We start from the raw sequence: 15641 nt of genomic DNA on the forward strand, positions 1-15641 counted from the left end.
CAGACAACATACATTTTTTAAGTGATTAAAAAATTGTTTAAAAAAATAATAATTACAAAATTATTTTTTGTCATTTATTCACCCTCATTTTGTTCCAAATGCACATTGTAGAACACAAAAGATTATTATATTGTAATTTTATTTTTTTTTGTAATGAAAGTAAACAAAAGCTATCAGACAACAACAACAAAAAAAAAAAAAGCCACAATAACATCATAAAAGTGTTCCATATGAATAATGCATTTTTCCATTTTACTTTTTTGCATTTTACTTCAAACACTTTGTTGCCTTCCTGCCAAAAATGATTTAAAAATAAATAAATAAATAAAATAATTTATTTTGTCATTTATTCACCCTTATTGCATCCTTACTGCACCCCAATGCAAATTGTGGAACACAAAAGATAATTTTTTTATTTTATTTTATTTTATGCTCTTTGTGAACTAAAGCTGTCAAACAACACAAAAAAATGCCACAATAAAATGTTCCTTACGAATAATGCATTTTTTTTCCATTTTACTTTTAGATTAAGTTGATTTATATAATATAATTCAATATTTTATTTTTTAATTTTATGCTCTTTCCATATAATCAAAGTGAACGAAAGCTATCAGACAACATTAAAAAATGCAACAAAAAGATCATAAAAGTGTTTCAAACAAATAATGCATTTTTCTATTTTACTTTTTTACTTTTACTTCATTTTACTTCATTTTACTTATTCACCCTCATTTTGATCCAAATGCGCATTGTGGAACACAAAATATATATATATTTTTTATTTTATTTTATTCTTTTTCCATATAATGCAAATGAATAAAAGCTATTAGACAACATAAAAATGCCTAAATAAGATCATAAAAGTGTTCCATATGATTTTTTTTTTTTCCATTTTACTTAAAGCTGTTTTTAAAGTGATAAAAAAAAATATTAAAAAAAAAAATTACAAAAAAATTATTTTGTCATTTATTTACCCTCATTTTGTTCCAAATGCACATTGTGGAACACAAAATATGATTTTCATTTTATTTTCATTTATTTTTTATTTAATTTTATGCTCTTTCCATATAATGAAAGTGAATAAAAGCTATCAGACAACATAAAAACACCATAATAAGATCATACAATTGTTCCATATGGCTAATGCACTATATTCTAAGTCTCCAAAGTCATATTTCCATTTTTGTGAGATCTAACCCTCTGCTAAAACTACTAAGGAAATGTGAAATAAAAGTTGAAATGAAATAATAAATAGTATGAGAAAAATGTACCTAAAAAATCGAACTAAAAAAAACCTAACTGAAAAGATGTTTAAAAAATAAAAAGCATAACTATGTGAATATATGAAAAATTAAAATAAAAAATAAAATACAATAAAAATTATATAATAGTATGTAAATAACACTGTATGCAAAACAAAAGCTAGTATATCCTTTTCTATACAAAAAGAAAGTCATATGAGTTTGGAACAACATGATAGACATTAAATGATGACAGAATGTAATTTTTGTGTGATGTATCCCTTTAAGGTTTCTGAGCTCCTCGTCTGGGAAGTTTATGAGTCACATGTGAAAGAAAAGCTGCATTGAACTCTCGAAACATAATCAAACGCACACACATACACACATAAACACCCAATGCGGTAAACGCACTGCTGAATTAAAACAATTATACCTCTAGGTTCTCGTAGCCTGACCCCTGATCAGACGAATCCCCTGCAATCGCTAGCAGATGTTGAAGTAGCCACACAGATACACCCAGCTCCTAATTAAGCTCATTTAGCTCATTTCATTTCCACGCAGGACTCACGGACACTGATGTACGGCGAGGGTTTGGGGAAACCGATGTTAAGCCCATCATTAAGAGTGTTTAAGGCAGACTAAGTAAGGTGGAACAGCAATGACTGGTGTGACAGCTGACAGGAAAAATAATAATAACAATGTCCAGGTGCTTGAGAAGGTTACCATGATCAAAGTGTGTGTGTGACATGAGGAAGGGAAGAAGTTGGAGCATATCTAATATGTGAGTTCAGCTCAGAGCAGGGCAATCAGCAATTACAGGGAAGGTTTTAGTGATGGCAAATTGCATTACCATTTAAGAGCAGAGCGAGGAAAACATATCCAGCCAGAAGAGTTTCCAACGAGAGTGAGATTAGGTTTCACTTATTGATTTTTGTTTTGAACTGATACATTAGTGAACCTAATGCTTTAATAATTTCAAATAAACTGTCCTTCCCCAAAGTCTTAATGAGCACCACTGACTAAACGCCAAAGTTATGAGTAATACGTACATGTGTGTTTTAACAGACACTTCAAATGCATTGATGAATGCAAATAAAAAAGGAAAAAAGAAAAATGTGAGTCTGTTTTACTAATACGTACATATGTTTTAAAAGACACTTAAATGGATTAAACGCAAAAGAAAGAAAGACAAAGAGTTTTTCTAATATGTACACTACCAGTCAAAAGTTTTTGATTTCGATTTTTTATGTTTGTTTTTTTTTAATAAGTCTCATCTGTTCACTAAGCCTGCATTTATTTGATCCAAAGTACAGCAAAAACAGTAAAATTGAGAAATATTTTTACTATATAAAATAACTGTTTTCTATAACCGTTTTTCAATAACTGTCAGACAGATAGACAGACAGAAAGAAAGAAAGAAAGAAAGAAAGAAAGAAAGAAAGAAAGAAAGAAAGAAAGAAAGAAAGAAAGAAAGAAAGAAAGAAAGAAAGAAGGTGAGTGTTTTTCTTGTACATATGTTTTAAAAAAGACACTTAAATGGACTGAATGTGAAAAAGAAAGACAGACAGACAGACAGACAGACAGACAGAAAGAAAGAATGAAAGAAAGAAAGACAGAAAGAAAGAAAGACAAAAAGAAGGTGAGTGTTTTTCTTGTACATATGTTTTAAAAAGACACTTAAATGGACTGAATGTGAAAAAGAAAGAAAGACAGACAGACAGACAGACAGACAGACAGACAGAAAGAAAGAAGGTGAGTGTTTTTCTTGTACATGTTTTAAAAAGACACTTAAATGGACTGAATGTGAAAAAGAAAGAAAGACAGACAGAAAGAAAGAAAGAAAGAAAGAAAGAAAGAAAGAAAGAAAGAAAAAGAAAGAAAGAAAGAAAGACAGAAAGAAGGTGAGTGTTTTTCTTGTACATATGTTTTAAAAAGACACTTAAATGGACTGAATGTGAAAAAGAAAGAAAGACAGACAGACAGACAGAAAGAAAGAAAGAAAGAAAGAAAGAAAGAAAGAAAGAAAGAAAGAAAGAAAGAAAGAAAGAAAGAAAGAAAGAAAGAAAGAAGGTGAGTGTTTTTCTTGTACATATGTTTTAAAAAGACACTTAAATGGACGGAATGTGAAAAAGAAAGAAAGAAAGAAAGAAAGAAAGAAAGAAAAAAGAAAGAAAGAAAGAAAGAAAGAAAGAAAGAAAGAAAGAAAGAAAGAAAGAAAGAAAGAAAGAAAGAAAGAAAGAAAGAAAGAAAAAGAAAGGCAGAAAGAAGGTGAGTGTTTTTCTTGTACATATGTTTTAAAAAAAAAACTTAAATGGACTGAATGTGAAAAAGAAAGAAAGACAGACAGACAGACAGACAGACAGAAAGAAAGAAAGAAAGAAAGAAAGAAAGAAAGAAAGAAAGAAAGAAAGAAAGAAAGAAAGAAAGAAAGAAAGAAAGAAAGAAAGAAAGAAAGAAAGAAAGAAAGAAAGAAAGAAGGTGAGTGTTTTTCTTGTACATATGTTTTAAAAAAAACTTAAATGGACTGAATGTGAAAAAGAAAGAAAGACAGACAGACAGACAGACAGAAAGAAAGAAAGAAAGAAAGAAAGAAAGAAAGAAAGAAAGAAAGAAAGAAAGAAAGAAAGAAAGAAAGAAAGAAAGAAAATGAGTGAATGGATTGAATGTGAAAGAAAGAAAGAAAGAAAGAAAGAAAGAAAGAAAGAAAGAAAGAAAGAAAGAAAGAAAGAAAATGAGTGAATGGATTGAATGTGAAAGAAAGAAAGAAAGAAAGAAAGAAAGAAAGAAAGAAAGAAAGAAAGAAAGAAAGAAAGAAAGAAAGAAAGAAAGAAAGAAAGAAGATGAGTGAATGGACTGAATGTGAAAGAAAGAAAGAAAGAAAGAAAGAAAGAAAGAAAGAAAGAAAGAAAGAAAGAAAGAAAGAAAGAAGACGAGTGAATGGACTGAATGTGAAAGAAAGAAAGAAAGAAAGAAAGAAAGAAAGAAAGAAAGAAAGAAAGAAAGAAAGAAAAAAGTGAGTGTTTAAAAGAAAGAAAGGAAAAACAGGGGTTAAGTGTCTGTTTTTAGTTGCTATTAAACAATTAAAATGTTATATGCTTTGATGAATAATTACCTGCATTTTTTAAACCAAACAGATCTAGAAAAATGTAATATTTGATTTGATAAATTGTATTTATCCCCAAGGAAGACAATTCACACGTTACAGCAGCACATGACATATAAGAACTATATTAATGACTATTTTAAAAATGTGTCCTTTTGTCATAAAATGCATAAAACAATTTAAAACGTTGTTTTTCTTTTCTTTTAAACTGCATTATAACACAGACAAAAGAAAAATCTATTTGAACTCATACAACTTCTAAACACCTGTCTTATATAGTTCCTACTGTCATGTGCTTTAAAAAAAATACTGTATGCGTTTATGAATTAATTTTCTAAATTTTCTAAATCAAATATATCTAAAAAAAAGTTTTCTTCCATGAAATACTTTTAGGAAACAATATAAAGTCATTTTATCGTGTTTTTTCCTATTCTTTTGAACTGCGTTGTTCTTTTCATCTTTGCTTAAGTGGTACAAAATGGCAGATTTGTTTAACAGACCGAAAAAAGAGGGAAAAGCGAAATAAAAAGACAGAGGAAAAAACACTGACCGTGAGCATTGCGAATGAGACAAAGTATGGACTCCTCTCTCTCGTTCTCTTCTCTCTCTCTTTCTCTCTGTCTGTCTCTCACCACAAACCGCAGGCTGTTCAAGGCAACTTAGAAATCTCTTACATCTGGAAGAGTCATAATTCATGGGATTTCTCTTGACAGCCATGACAGGCATAGGGGCAGCCAGAAACAACTGTCTCCTATGTTGTGCTATTTGCACAGAGGCAGGAGAGGAGGAGCAGGCACAGGACCACATCCTTCTCCAGCAGATGCGAGCAGCGGAAGCCCTTTTATTCTTTGCCAGTTACTCCATGAATAGGCCTTAAATATTATATAGACAGTAGCGAGTGCTTCCAAACAGAAATTCCGGACTGTCTGCTAAGCTGGAAAGCACATGAGGGTCCATTGTTCTAGCGCAGAGGTCACGCCGTGCTCTCTGCCCGGTTATTCATCTCTAGGATTTCTCACATGTTGGACGGAGATTAATGATTGGAGCTGCACCCCGCCGTGCATGAATACGATATCATCCTTTGGCCAGGGATACGCTTTTTTTGGCTTTTTGGGGGGTGAAATTTATACCGAGACCAGGCTGTGTTCGTTTTCAAATGGCCAGGCAGGGAATGCTGCTGAAATCACAACAGCTGGTGGTGAAGTCCAAACCAGATCCAAACAAGGTGCTACCACCTTTGAAATCATTTATAAAACCTCATGTCATTTTAATATCCTTTTCTTTCACTGAACACAAAAGGAAATGTTTTCCATCTCTCTCTGAGACTTGCCATTCTCATTACATAAAGAAAAATGCAATCTATCTCTCTCTCTCTCTCTCTATATATATATATATATATGTATATATATATATATATATATATATTTTTTTTTTTTTTTTTTTTTTTTTTTTTTAACTTTATCAACATTTTTCTTTATGTAATGAGAAAGCGAAGTCTCAAATGCACAAACACAAAGGACTCCTCATGGGGAAGCCCTGGCTTAGAGTTTCCATGTTGGCCTGGCTGGTTGATGTGGAGCATATACTCTCTGATGGATGATCTTTTGGTAGTTGAGGTAGTCTTTCCAAAAAAAAAACTACTTCACTCTCTCTCCCCCTTCTTTACTCTCCCCTCTTTCTCTCCTTCCAGACACAGCACAGCATCTGACCCTCAGGCCACAGGGGTTTAACAAAAATCCAGAGCTGCACTGGGTGAAACAAGGACGAAACAGCAGCATCCTGGCACTAAAAACAGCGAGAGAGCATCTGTGGGCATGTGTAAGAAAGACGATGTGTGATTCTATGTATAAAAGGGGGAGGATATAAACACTTTCAGGGGAGAATTTGGTTGAGAAGTTGTCTGAGCTCCTTGCAAATTAATTTGTCTCTTATGATCATGTATTTGGAACATGTATTGCTGCTTGAGTCAAAAGTTTACATACACCTTGTAGAATCTCCAAAATAAGAGGGATCATAGAAAATGCATGTTATTTTTTTATTTAGTACGGACCTGAATAAGCTACTTGACATAAAAGATGTTTATATATAGTCTACAAGAGAAAATAATGGTTGATTTTATAAAAATTACCCTGTTCAAAAGTTTACATACGCTTGATTCTTAATACTGTGTTCTTACCTGATTGATCCACAGCTGTTTTTTTGTTTTGTTTAGTGATAGTTGTTTATTGGTCCCCTTGTTTGTCATGAGAGTTAATCTGTTGTTCTTCAGAAAAATCCTTCAGGTTCCTCAAATTCTTAGTTTTTTCAGCATGTTTGTGTATTTGAACCCTTTCCAACAATTACTGCATGATTTTGAGATCCATCTTTTCACACAACTGAGGGACAACTGAGGGACTCATATGCAACTATTACAGAAGGTTTAAACACTCAGTGACTACGTTTACATGGACACCAGTAATCTAATTAAGGACCTTATTCTGAATAAGACAATAATATGATTAAGCTGTTTACATGAGTGGCTTTTAGAATATTCCTTTCATGTTCCCGTTTTACATAGTGTTATAGTACATAGATCGATTAATGACACACATCATTGGGTCCACACGCAACACTATCAGTTCATCTTCGTTATAGACTTTTGGATGTTTCGGTTTTAATTTTACAAAAAGCTTGAAGTGGCACTGGACATATGCAACAAATATTTTAGAATGTGTGAGTTAAAATTTGCCGTGGTCGCATTTGTGCGAGTGCATGCTGTGCTGCTCCAAAGCATCTGCTCCATACAGCGAGCATTTCAGAGCCAGTCAGTTTTTAGGAAAAAAAAAAAAAAACACGCAAGCACAGTCACTGAAAGCCAGTTTAGTTTTACTTTTTTTTGTTTGTTTTCATTTTGAAAACCCTGTTATCTTTGCCGTTTACCTCACATTACGCTTTGGAGGCTTTCATTTATATTTTTTATTAATTAATTTGATTACAGTCCATTCCTCGTCTTATTAGTTTTTGTTAATAAATGCTACATAAGCTAGTTTTATTTTATTGTTGTTATGCTGTTTAAATAACAAATCCATCTTTTAAGAATTTGTTTCAATCTTAAAATTGATAGGTGTAGCCTATATATGTAAGCAAAACCAAGATCATGAATTCGAAAGTAAAAGTGAAAAGCATCCTAAGACATTCCAATAGCGGAAATCCCGTTCACAAAATTAAAATCACAAATAATACTAATGAAAAAGAACGGGTTGAATGTTAAATACGTTTTCATAAAACTATAAATTATGATAACAGACGAACTATTTATCAGCAATGAGCATTGATTAATCCCATGTTGTAGCAAAAAAATAAATAAATAAAAATGAAACCAAAGCATATGCATGTGCGACCAACTGAGAACGTTATGCAGCGTTCCAGGCAACACGTTACCCGTGTTTTTCCATAACTTCTACCTGTGAAAGTGCACTGGAAAGGCAGTCAAACCCGTGAATTCCCATCCACGAACTCGTACTAGATCGACGCACTCCCAGTTCCGAGTTCTGACGTGACATAGCCCGCGAAACAACAATAAAGCCTGTAGGGGTGCGGTGTTTATGCAAGTGGCACACGGTGGGAAAATAGAGTTTAGGACAATATAATGTTGCAGTCAAATTATTAATAATATAAAAATAATAAATGCTTGGCGTGACTTGCCTGGAATGCTAAAGTCCTGAGTCATGGTTTGAAGACGTGATTTACGAGCTCAAAAACCTGCCTGGAACGCAGCATTAGTGTGTATCCTGTTGCAAAATGTGGCGAAAAGTCCTACACAAGGGTAATAGTGTGATTAAGGTGTGTACATGTCTTCCATAATGCGACTAAAATAGGAATACTCCACCTGTCTTAATTCGATTTGTGTTTACTTCGATTATGACTTTAGTCGGATTAAATTAATCAAAAATCTCAGTTTACATGGTTGCTTCTTAATCAGAGTATTGTCTTAATCGCATTAAAATCGGAATATTGTTGTCCATGTAAACGTACTCACTGATGCTTCAGAAAGAAATACGGTCCCTTAAAAGCCGGGGGTGAAAACTTTTGAATTTGAAGACCAGCGTACATTTTTCTTCTGTATCTTCTGAGGAGCTGTACTAAATGAAAAAATATGATATTTAGGCAAAATAAGAAAAATGTACACATCCTTATTTTGTTCAAAAGTTTACACCCCTGGCTTTTGATACATAGTTTTTCCTTCTGGAGCATCAGCTAGTGTTTGAACCTTCTGTAATAGTTGCATATGAGTCCCTCAGTTGTCCTAAGTGTGAAAAGATAGATCTTAAAATCATACAGTCATTGCTGGAAAGGGTTCAACTACACAAAAATGCTGGAAAACCAACAAATCTGTGGGACCTGAAGGATTTTTCTGAAGAACAGCTGGCAGTTTAACTGTTTGGGACAAACAAGAGACCCATAAACAACTATCACTAAACAAAACACAGCTATAATTTTTTCTTGTGTAAATCTCTTATGTAAAATATCTCATTCAGGAATAAAAAATAACATGCATTTTGTATGGTACCTCTTACTTTGGTAAAATAATTAACATTTTGCAGATTCTGCAAGGTGTATGTAAACTTTTTGACTTCAACTGTATGTAAAAAGTTAAGTGACAAACATTTGTTTAGACTATGTTTTTTAAAGAATGCTTGCTGCATTTTGCTGCAAAATTGATTTGATCAAAAATATAATAAAAACAGTACAATTGTGAAATATTACCATTTAAAATAATTTTAGCTGTCATTACTCCAGTCCTCAGCCTCACATGATCCTTCAGAAATCATTCTTATATGCTGATTTGTTGATGAAGAAACATTGCATACTGTTTTTGTGGTATAAATAACCCCAAACTTGAACTACAGTCTAAAGACTTTTTTCCCTAATATGGTAGCTGTGGGATGTTTCATGGTAAGCTTTGCCTCTAAATGTATAAACTATGATAACGAATACAATAACAATTATTAAAAAATGTTGAAAATTGTTTTAAATTGACTTAAATAGAGCTTAGTCCAGTCTCCTGTGTGGATGTGGATGTGTATTAGAGAGAGAGACTTCTGTGAAAAACTGAAAGAAGTGGTATGTAGCAGAAAAGGAAAAATCCAAAGGGCTCTGTTCACTGTGAATTCCTCAGACCAATTCAACTATAACAACACTGTCAATGCAAACATCTTGATTTAGATCTCTTATCTTAGCCCTCTGTGGTTTAACAAGACAACTGTAGGGAGAACAAGTAGGTGGTGACGTAAACTTAAATGTGCCATACATGCACATCTGATGAACAGATCAAACCAGAGCGAAGCTAAAGACACAAAATGGATTGTAAGTGCAACTGAAATGACTTGACTTGGTTGCAAAATTGCTGAAATGTTGCCTGTTCTTCATTTTCCATGAAATAAACAGAGCAAATGCAAAGCTCATTGCTTTGGTGGTTTGTTTACTTTTCTGTTTTTCTTGTTATGGTTTTGATGATACACTTTCGGGAAGAAATGCCAGACTCTTTCCCTCCACCTGTTGACAAATGACAGATTTTATACTGCCAAGCTCTAAAAAAAGAATAACAATCACAAAAACTAGTTCATTTTGGGTATTTTATTATTGTCAGAGTCATGACCTAGCGGTTAGCAGTACTTTCATTCAAGTTGAGCCATCATGCTCACGTTTCACAGGTTTTCACAGATTCTGGCTCTTATCCTATTCTCATTTCTACACTCTCTCTCTGTCTCTCTCTCTCTCTCTCTCTCTCTCTCTTTCTCCCCAATCATTTCAAGTCTCATCTGCACAATCTCAGTCCAATAAAAAAGTGACAAATGTCCAAGTTGTGCATATATTTTGTGACAATTATTGATGGCGGCCTGCTGACTGTGCATTCTGTAGATTGCACCAATTTCAGTTTGCCTATGATTAAATGTTGATGTGCTGTTGGGAAAAACACTTTGGTACTCATAATTTAAAGTACTTAAATTACAGTCAAGCTCCACCTGTTATAGACAAAAATAGTCAATTACATTAAAGGATTAGTTCACTTCCAGAATAAAAAATTCCTGATAATTTACTCACCCCTATGTCATCCAAGATGTTCATGTCTTTCTTTCTTCAGTTGAAAAGAAATTAAAAAAGGTTTTGAGGAAAACATTCCAGGATTTTTCTCTATATAGTGGACTTCAATTGGAACCAACGGTTTGAAGGTCCAAATTGCAGTTTCAATGCAGCTTCAAAGGGCTCCACACAATCCCAACTGAGGAATACGTGTCTTATCTAGCAAAATGATTGGTTATTATCAATCAAACAAAAAAAAGTATATACTTTTTAATTACAAATTCTCATCTTATACTAGCTTGACCAAAAGTACTGACCCCGTGTTTACAAGCGAACATGCGAAGAAAGTCAAACACCTTTCCAAAAAAGGTAAAACAACGATGTTGGACAATTTTGAAATTGGGTAGAAAAAGGGTAAGAGTTTTTCACCCTACCCTTCTGTTTTTAACCGGAAGTACACAGATGATAAACTACATACATAAAACATTTTTTAGAAAATGACCAATCGTTTCACAAGATAAGACCCGTATTCCTTGGCTGGGATCTTGTAGAGCCCTTTGACGCTGCATTGAAACTGCAATTTGGACCTTCAGCCTGCTGATCCCCATTGAAGTCCACTATACACTCTTAAAAATAAAGGTGCTTTAAAAGTTTTTTCAAAGCGATGCCATAGAAGAACCATTTTTGGTTCTACAAAGAACCATTCAGTCAAAGGTTCTTTAAAGAACCATCTCTATCTTACATTTTTATAATCTGAAGAACCTTCTTTCACCACAAAGAACCTTTTGTGAAACAGAATGTTAAAGGTTCTTTATGGAACCACTTAGACAAAAAAAAGGTTCTTCTATGGCATCTGTGAAGCACCTTTATTTTTAAGAGTGTATGGAGAAAATCCTGGAATGTTTTCCTCAAAACCTTCAATTTCCTTTCGACTAAACAAAGAAAGACATGCACATCTTGGATGACATGCACCCTTAAAAATAAAGGTTCTTTATTGGCATCAATGGTTCTATGAGGAACCTTGAACATCCATGGAACCTTTTAAATGCAGAAAGGTTCTTTATAGTCAAAAAAGTTTCTTTAAAATGTTACTTCTTTTAGGAACTGTTCACTGTTCACTTTGGTTCTTTGGGGAACCAAAAATGGTTCTTCTAAATGGATTTTTTTTTTATTCTGGAAGTGAACTAATTCTAACTGTCAGAGTTATACAAAACAATAATTTAAACAAAAACAATGTATGTATTTGCTCATTAAAAACAGAATGTTCCACTAATGTTAGTATAAGTCAAAGACTATAGAATACCCAAGACATGTCACTTGTGTAGTTTTGAATGGGGAAAAATGCAACGCTCATTATGGCCGCGAAGCCCCGCCTTCTTAGTGAAAGAGCCAATCGTTGATGAGAAAAGTCAGCGCGTCACCGCAGCTGCCGTTAGAAGTCCCGGTTGCTATAGAAACAATCGGCGCTCTAAGACGTGCGCTCAGTACTGCGCATGCGCACTGGCTCATCTAGCCGGAAAAATAAGCGTTTTTTTCACGCTATTGGAGCACAAGGAACCATATTTATGAGGCAGTTCTTGTTGGATTTCTTTGGAGATTTAAAATATGAAATTTAATCGTAAGCTTGGTGAACAGTTTTGGAGAATTTGATGTTTCCCCATTCAAACAGATAGGAGCTGCACTTGTATGCCCGAGAGGCGTTTCAAAGATGGCCGTTGAGTGACATGACTTGCCTTAAAGGGACTTTGGTATAAGTTCTTATTTGGTTATTATTTAAGAATCCTAACATCCTAAAAACTTTTTTTAAGGTTATAGTTTTTTATATCCATAAACTAAATTTTATAAACCTAAAGCAATCTATTTCCATTCATCAATTACAAATCATACTTTTGTATTTGTAAAGAAATAAAGAAGCAATGAATTACATAAGCAGAGTTTGCACCCTTCATTCCAGCATTTCTGTGAGACAATGCTTTGCTGCACTCTAAGGAACTGCAGGCAAATTCGTGAAGACACATCTATTTCGAGATCAAACGTGAAACCAAATAATAAGAATGACGGCAAATTGACAAACACGCTCCCCCTCGAACGTTACCTATTGACTTCTGTTTTAAAACACAAAAGCGAGCAAGCCGTAAAATACGAGCGTGCTTTTAAGATATATGACAGATTCAAAAACGGGCGTGCTGCGTTTTGTAGAAAGATGACATTACATTTGCCGACAAAAAACTGAAGGATCTTTTCATGGGGGAAGAAAAAAAGAATGAAAACAAAACAAAACGGAAAGCCTGTGATCACTGGGTTTCTGACATCGCTGAAGGTGTTTTTTCTTGACATAAGAAAAGGTAAATGAATATGTATTCAACATACACACACAGAGAGAGAAAAGGGCTCAGGGAAAATTGTGAAAACTAATGCCGTAATGTTGGATTCAGTATAAATATCTGCGTTAATTTTGCATCAGACATCCCAGAGATGACGGGTTCAGGCTACGGAGTCTGCTGCTGATTTGTATGTTTAATGCGCCGCATATCTCTTCCTTAGATACACTGGCTGTGTCATGCTTAAAACAGCTGCAGGCGAGCAAGGCAAATGAAAGAGGAAAAAAGGTATTTCCTCTGCAGATATACACAGCTACTGTCGCTCTCTCTCTCTCCCCTTCTCTGTCTGAGGCCGTTTTCTCCTGTGAGTTTAATGTGTTGGCTCACATCACACAAATGCACTGTGTATGCCATAACTCTGCCTGGGCCTCTCGATCTTGCGCCCCACGCCAGGAAATTAGCTGTGGCATTTCCAAGAAAAATTCCTTCTAATAAAACGACTCAAGTAAATAAATAAACAAATCAGTGAAATATTTATGCAGCACGCTATGTTTAAAAACCGTGCCAGGCGGGCGAAGCTGATCCACGGTTATTTGCCTTATCGAGGAATATCTAAAGCAATCTCCTGAGGATATTAACCAAAATACCGAGATGCTTTGCTACCCAGCTGCTTCGATATGTGATGTCTAGATATTTGTCATGTAGTATATATGTTAGATCTTAAAGGAAGAATGAAATTAACTCTGCAAATCATACCGCAAACGGGCCGAGGACGGAGCCGGGAGGAATACCATGAAAAGTTGAGACTGCGTTTAAGCCTCAGATGTAGGTGTGATTCAGTGCGACGGCTTGGCAGCAGCATGTACCCCTGTGGGAACGCACACGCACACACGCACACACAAACTGTTACTGGCACCACAAGGACAAAATCACATAGATGAAAATAGCAGATTCGGCATAAACATCTCCATTCTCGCCGCCATATGCAGCGACTATTCCTAGGCATCAAATTGATATGCATTAAAATAAGGCAGAGTGCTTCTCCGCCCGTCTGTTTTGATTGCCACATTTATTTGCTGAATTATTTTGATTACTGTGAGCGCCCGGCAGGGAAACCAAGAAAAACGGCCACGCGCCGTATGAGCGTGAAAGCAAAAGTGGCCATGGTAATGTTATGGCATTCCTATGTATAGAATCGCAAGTATTATGAAGCCAACAACAGGGTCACGCCAGTCACAGGCAAGCCGGAGAAAGGTCATAAAACAAGATCGCGTGATCGTGCGTTATTTTCATATTTCGTTTTCAGCACATCTGCAATTCCAAAGCATACAAATACAGAAAAATATGCTTGTGTAACTAAATAAAAAGACAAGATGAAGTAGTTCTAACGCCCTCAACTCCCATTCACATACGTGTGCTTACTAGCACTTTTATGTCCCATAAAGTGATTTCTCTTAAACAGAAAACCTATTTATGTATGTATGTATTTATATATTATATAAAGATCACACATAAACTGTCTTTGAATCTTTTCAAATGTCTATTGTTTTATCCTTTCCCCAAACAAAGACTGTAGTGGATTAGAAAATCTATTATATTATCATAGTTTTAAATAAGATTACAAAAAAAAATAAGATTTCAGTATGTGACCCTGGAAGTAGCATGGTTATATCTGTAGCTACTGCCAAAATTACAGATTTTTCTTTTATGCCAAAAATCATTAGGATATTAAGACCATGTTCCATGATGATATTTTGTACATTTCCTACTGTAAATATATCAAGACTTCTTTTTTGATTAGTAATATGCATTGCTAAGAACTTAATTTGGACAACTTTAAAGACAATTTTCTCAACATTTTTATTTTTTGCACCCTCAGAATCCAGATTTTCAAATGATTGTATCTTAGCCAAATACTGTCCTATCCTTAAAGCTTATTTATCCAGCTATTTATTAAAAAAACTGACCCTTATGACTGGTTTTGTGGTTGTATCTTGGCCAAATATTGTCCTATCCTAACAAACCATACATTAATGAAAAGCTATAGTATATGAAAATGATCAAACAATAGAAATTTAAATATTAAAAACCATTCTTTGCTTATATTAGTTTCAAGCAAAAAATCAAATTTTTAAGAAACATTTTACACAACAACTACTACTATTCCTCAGTTGTCACAAATTTCATCCTCAACAAATTCCCCCAATGTGTTTTTTATATATAAATCATAATGCACTAGTTTACGATGGAAAGAGAATTGAAAAACATAAAAAATAAGGTAAATATCACATTCAACCAGAATATTAAGCTGCAAATTCACCCAATGTAGAAATCGTGAAAATATATTGATGTTTATGAATGATACAAAAAACTATTATACATGCCTTAGCAGAAAGAAGTCTTCATTTTTTATTAAAAAAAATATTTAAACTGTCATTTCAACCACCATAACTTACAGAATACAATAAACTTATGACATTTATTGTTTTAGTAAAAAAATTATTATTTATTTATTAATTTTTAATACATATACTGTGTAGAAAGGTCACATAGCTGTCAGCTGTTAAATTTAAGTACACAATTAGAATACCAACTGTGTCCCTGGACCACAAAACTAGTCTTAAGTAGCATGGGTATATTTGTAGCGATAGCCAAAAAAAAATGTTAATACCAAAAATCATTAGGATATTAAGTAAAGATCATGTTCCATGAAGATATTTTGTAAATTTCCTAAAAAATATATATATCAAAACTTAATTTTTGATTAGTAATATTGATTAGCACTGCTAAGAACTTAATTTGGACAAATGTAAAGGCGATTTTCTTAATATTTCGATTTTTGTTGCACCCTCAGATTCCAGATTTTCTAGTAGTTGTATCTTAGCCAAATACTGTCCTATCCCTAAAGCTTAT

Source organism: Garra rufa, chromosome 24 (assembly GCF_049309525.1).
Source record: "Garra rufa chromosome 24, GarRuf1.0, whole genome shotgun sequence".
Lineage (NCBI taxonomy): Eukaryota > Metazoa > Chordata > Actinopteri > Cypriniformes > Cyprinidae > Garra > Garra rufa.